The sequence below is a fragment of the Marmota marmota genome, unplaced genomic scaffold (genome assembly GCF_001458135.2).
Source record: "Marmota marmota marmota unplaced genomic scaffold, marMar, whole genome shotgun sequence".
Classification (NCBI taxonomy): Eukaryota; Metazoa; Chordata; class Mammalia; order Rodentia; family Sciuridae; genus Marmota; species Marmota marmota.
In genome coordinates this window covers 28376431-28382612 of record NW_026000153.1, presented here as the reverse complement: position 1 = coordinate 28382612, position 6182 = coordinate 28376431, and the positions used below count along the sequence as shown (strand labels likewise).

The following is a 6182-nucleotide window of genomic DNA, read 5'->3' as shown; positions in this document are numbered from 1 at the left end:
TTTTAAACACTAACATATAACTCCCTAATAACATAAAGAAAAAAAAACACCATTTATAATCTTCAAACAGTATTGCATTAACTTCCATAATTTGAAAGAAAAATCACAAAATGATCTGCAGACTAGATTTTACAGATAATACCTTTAAGCACACATCTCTGTTCTAAATTCTTTATGAGGTTTGAGTATTATAAGCATTGCTTATATTAACAGTCATTGTGAAACTGGTGTACATTGCTCCTTGGCTGCATGGTGAGAACCACCAATAGTATGGTGGAACTTGTGATCCTTTCCAAGCCCACCCACCACGTGAGGCCTGCAGATGTCAGCCAGTACATCTCCCTGTGAATGTGAACTGGTTTGGTGATCCATGAGGTTCAGTATGTCTTTTGATAGACTTTTGGAACGGATCAATGAGGGATAACTAAATGAATTTGTAGGTGGAACTTTCTACAACCCAGTAAGAATCCAGGAGTCTTAGAGCCACACTGTGGCATCCAGCTAGCTCTTTGGCATCAGAATGAAGGCCTCTGAGTAAACTTCAACTGGTACGAGATCTGGACATAAGGCTGGCCACAGTTTGTACCTTTAGGAATTAGGCATTTATGGCCTGCATGGAAGTCAAGAATGCTCTATGTGACATAACCTTGCTTGACCTTGTACTCTGTTCTGTGCTCTTTATCAGGCCAAATGGGACAGGGAGTCCTCTGAAGTATAGAGAACTGGTGATACTGCTAGCCCCAGGAATCTCAGAAGAGAGCACATCACATAGGACTGCTTCTCATCTCATAATTCCTAGATGTACTTGTATATACCCATCTTGACTTCCCTGATGGCTGCCAGACAAAAATGAATGAGTTTAGTTATTCTTAATAAAAAATTATCTTGAGCTACTTTTTAAATATTTATTGAACACTGAATTATGTATTAATTATCTATTGGAAGACATTGCCCAAATTTGAGTGGCTTAAAAATATACATTTGTCATGTCATAATTTTGGGGTAAGGAATTTGAACACAGTTTAATATGCCTCTGTAAGGTCTCATACATTTTGTCCAGGCTAAGCTGAGAGAAGATCCAATTTCAAGCTCATCCACATTGCTATTGGCAGCCCTTGGATCTTCCTGCCAATTATTATGTAGGTCTCTCAGCATGGCCAGCCATTCACAGCACATGTCTGCTGGCTTTCCTCACAAAGATCTAGAGAGTAAGAGTGAGTATCTTTATAACATACTCTTGAAAATGATTTCCAATCAATATTGCTGTAGTTTTAACTCAGAAACAAGTCTCTAGATCTAACCCACACTCAAAAGGAAGGTATTCCACAGGGAAGAGGGAGAATTAGAAGTCATCTTCTGAGGTGCCTACCACAGACACCTTCTTCTGAAATTCATGTTTTGTCATATTGTTTTTATTTTGCATTTTTTTGTAGTCATACACAATAACTTTTATTTATTTGTTTGTTTGTCTGTTTGTTTGTTTTTATGTAGTGCTGAGGATCACACCCAGGGCCTTGCACATGTGAGGTGAGCGCTCTACTGCTGAGCCATAACCCCAGCCCCCCCATTTTTTTGTTTTTTAGGAAGATTAATATTATGTATTCTGAAAAAGGAATTTGCCCTTTGCTTGTACGAGTATATGTCTCCAACTCTGATGGTAGTTTTTCATTTTAATATCTTTATTGAATAAAAATTTTTAATTTTCCTGTAATTTTTTTTTTAATTTGTGTTAGCACTTGTGTCTTTAGACAACTTTCTCAGCCTGAATTATGTTGGAATTTTATATTTATTATCTCTTAGATGCACTATTGTTTTAAATGTTGTTTTTCCCAACATCAACAACTATCCTGAAATTTATTCTTATATATGAGATCAAGTAGATATATTTATTTATATATTTGTTTAACACAGATTTTTTTCTTATACCTAAATAAAAACCTTGAGTAATTTTCTTTTTTTTTTTTAGCACAGGATTTTTGGTCAGTTTTGCATATTAGCTTCATTCCTAAAATTGGTATAGCATGTTAGGTTTGCTAGCATTGCTTACCACATGTGCTGATCTCATACCATTTTCTTTGGTTTTTCCTTCCCTCTCAGAAGTCACTTGTCTTTTAAAGGCAATGTGTCTTCTACCTCAGAATGCTTTCAAGAATTTCTCACAAACTTTGACTTTTAACTGTATTATTATGTTGTTATGTGCTTATTTATTTTTTGGTTTTGAGGGATCCTAATTGTAGTTCATAAAGAATCATCTATTTTGGCTTGAAACCTTCTTTTTGTTTTTTTCAATTTTTGGGATACCTCAGCAATTTTATATTCAAGTACTGCCACTGAAGTATTCTCCCCTTTCCTGTTCACATTCCACTATAAGCATTTTCTATGATCCACTGTGATTTTAGTCTCTTAGTTTACATTTCACATCTTATTTGCTTCTCTTCACATTTAATATAAAGTAATATTTATACTTCTTATTTCAGTATATTTTATTTTTACTTGTAGGTATAATCAGCTATTAAACTTTTCTACTGATTCATTTCAGTTATCTTAATTCTTAATTTAGTGTTTCCATTTCCATTTTTCCAGTATTCTACTGAATAACAGATTTTTAGCATGTTAGCATATTTATTTTAAAATTTGTATCTGAAAACTTCATTAGATAGATTTTTAAGGATGTATTTCTATTGCATAATAGCTCCTGTTATTACTTGGACACAAATTTTTACTCCTTGTGTGCCTGGACAGTTTTAATAACATCACAGATAATGTGTATGAATATTTGTGGAGATTATTTGAACATTATGTTTGTGTCCAATTTCTCAGTTTATAATTGGTTTTGTTTTGCTTCTAGAAGAGATCTAAGAGGTGTCAATAATCTCATCTCAACTTGATCCAATATGAGGTTTCAGTGCTAGATTTTGAACCCTTATGTATGCACTAAACTTAACTATCTCAACTCAAATAACATAGAAATAACAAAGTCTTCCTTAAATTGGTGTCTTGTGCTTCCATTAGTGATGTCTACATCTGACAAAACTTCCAAAATCCTGTTGATTCTCAGCTTCTATTATTTTTAAAACAAATGCCTTAGTACTTTTCTTTGCTGGATCTTGATTGTATAATTCTTCAATTCCTTTTACCTCTCTGATGATATCAAAAAAGCAGTTATTTGCTTGTTTCTGGCTTATGCAGTTTTTCTCAGAGGTCTAGTTGGATTTGAATTACTTGGTCTTCCATTAGTAAAAGGGAACTCATAGGTTATCACATTATTAATGCATCAGAAATATATGAATATATTTCTGAAACAATAAACCAAGATATTCATGCTTCTTATGTTGCCCCATAGGATTTTATATTACTTATGAATGATATTTGTATGTCATTGACCAATACACATTTAATATTTTCCCAATTTAATTTTTTTCCATTTTTAAAACAATGCTGTGCTAAAGCATCTCTGTACGTTCATTTTTATGTCTTGTTGAAATTTAGCCACCTAGGGATACATGCATTCTAAATTTTATAATATAAATTGGTCCTCCAACATATATGCATCCATTTTTACTGCCACCACTGGTGTATAGAGAAGTCATCCATTACCTAACAAATTTGCTCAAATATACCCCATCAAATGTTTTAATTTTGAGTGACAATATATGTGTTTAAATTCTTTGTGTCAATTTAAAAAGTATTTAAATGATCAAAGTTTGTTTCTTCCATCTTCAGTCACATTAAGGTTTGGGTGATTTTCAAAGTACCTATTTTCTGTTTAATGGCTCCAGTTTTCCATATATACACACCAGTGTTTTTATTCATATTTACTACAGCTTTGGAATAAAGGGTTTTAAATCAAACTGCAAATTAAATGTTTCTCCTAAAAGTGACACATGTAGTCCAGTAACTAATGTAAGTAAAATGCCCGTAAATAAATTCAAGGAGGGTAGGAACTAGAACTCTTCTGTGTATCTGTGAAGAAGATAATAAAAAAGTATCCGGTAACAAGAAACAGAACATGATGAATACATAGTGTTCAAGAATGAGAAACATAAGAAGTCAATTGACACCACAATTGGAAGGTATACACAATACACATTGACTACAATTTTTTGTCAACATGCAAACTTACTTAAGAGAAAATTTTATACTGTTATTATATTTGCATTGTTTTTTTAAGTGTACAGTTATTTTTCCTTAATATGTTAATCCTGTTGTTCTACCATCTCCACCATTTATCTCCAGAAAAAGATCTTCAACTTCTTTAACTTCTGCAGCCATTAAACAATTGCTGTTACATGTCTCCCAACACCCTGAAAACCATATTTTAATTTCTGTCTCTAAATTTCACTACTAAAGGTATCTAGTATAAATGAAATTATATAATATTTGCCCTTTTTTGTTTGGCTTATTTCATTTAGCTTAATGTCTCTGTCTTAATGTCTATATTGTACTAGAATCACTTCTTTTTGTAAGAGTGAATATAAAATGCCATTGTATATATATATGCTACAATCTGTATATTCACTCGTCTATTGATGATTATTTGAGTTGTTTCCATGTTTTGGCTATTTTGAATAATGTTGCTATGAACATGGCGGGGACACATGTCTGTTCAAATCCCTGCTTTTATTTATTTTAGGTATTTACACAAAAATTGAATTGCTGGATTATATGGTAATTTTACTTCGAATTTTTTGAGGAAACTTCACATTGTTTTACACAGAGGCAGCACCATTCTAAGTTTCTATCAACATTTCACCAAAGGCAACATGTGATACTTTCTGTTTTATTTATTTTTTCATTAAGGTCATCTTAATAGGTATGAAAAATGTATTTCATTCTGGTTTTAACTTGTGTTTCTCTAATGACTAGTGATATTAAATATCTATTCACTTTCTAACTGTTTCTTGGTATTTCTTCTTTAGAGAAACGTCTAATCTAGTCTTTTGATCATTTTTTTAAATTTTTCATTTTTTGACTTAAGTTTTCGATTGCATCTCAAAAAAATTATCTCTTCTACTGAGTTGTTAATCAGTTACATGGGATTGTCAGAAAAATTAAGAAGCCAAATTATTTTTTTTTCTCAGATGGCTGCCTATAGAATTCTTTTTGTTTGAGATTTAATTTTGTGTGTGTGTGTGGAATTTTTCTTGAGTTATTTGATTCCAACATCCAGGAGTTTGGGTGGTTTCAACATGTTTGATTGAGGAGTAAAAATAGTTAATGATTTTTATGCTCTTTAAAAGAAAGCTTATTCAAGTTAAATTTAACATAGATTTAAAAAACAGACTCAGGAGCCACTAGCAGGCAGGTCCAAGGGTGTTTCTGAGAGCTTGAGTCCACAACATGGGCAGGGAATATCTCTGGTCAGAAAAGGGAAATGACATACAAAAAGAGCCTGATTGGTTACAGTTCAAAGTTTGCATTATTTGAACATGCTTTGTCAATTTATAGCTTGTGAGTGCCTGAAAGCTTCCCTGTCCTTTAAAAGAGATTTGGCTACTTGTTAACAAGAATACACTTTCAATTTAAGTTGCACTATGTTTACATATTCAGTTATGTTACAGTTTGTTACATAGGGAGGCACCTATAGTCCATATTTAATTTAATGTCATTTTTGCTATACAAATTGTGTTTCTAACAGTCTGTATTACCACATATGAAATGTGTATATGCTGATGCTAAAATATGCTTCCTTTTCTTTTCATATGTGTTTCTTCTTCAGACACTTAGAATTCTAAATGAACTGAAGAAATATAGCTAACTAGTTACAGTATTGACATATAAGCTGTTAAAAATGGCTGCATGAATTCCAGCTGCTTGCAATCAAATTGCAATATACCATTGGTTTAACAACTGTCCTATTAAAGGTCATATTTGACACACACCAAGATAAAAGTGTTTTCTAAGATTCCCAGAAAACTTAGAACTGTTAGAGAGAAGTTCTTTATTTATCAATGTTAATGTCAGACAAATTATAGTGAGTTCCATTTGTGTGTGTGTGTGTGTGTGTGTGTGTGTGTGTGTGTGTGTAACTTTTACATTCAGCCATGGACAGAGAAGGGGTATTAATATTAAATTACTAAGTCACTAAGTATTCTCAAGCATTATGTGTTGTCACTCTGCCTGCTACAGTTATCACCTATATATCCATGGTTTTCACTGGTACTTGAACATTTATGGAAAAG

At 32.4% G+C, this 6182-nt stretch overlaps 1 pseudogene; it reads right to left on the bottom strand.

The window, feature by feature from the left end:
• Window positions 1-213: 213 nt before the first annotated feature.
• On the bottom strand, window positions 214-819 carry LOC125611482 (annotated as a pseudogene).
• Window positions 820-6182: the final 5363 nt, after the last annotated feature.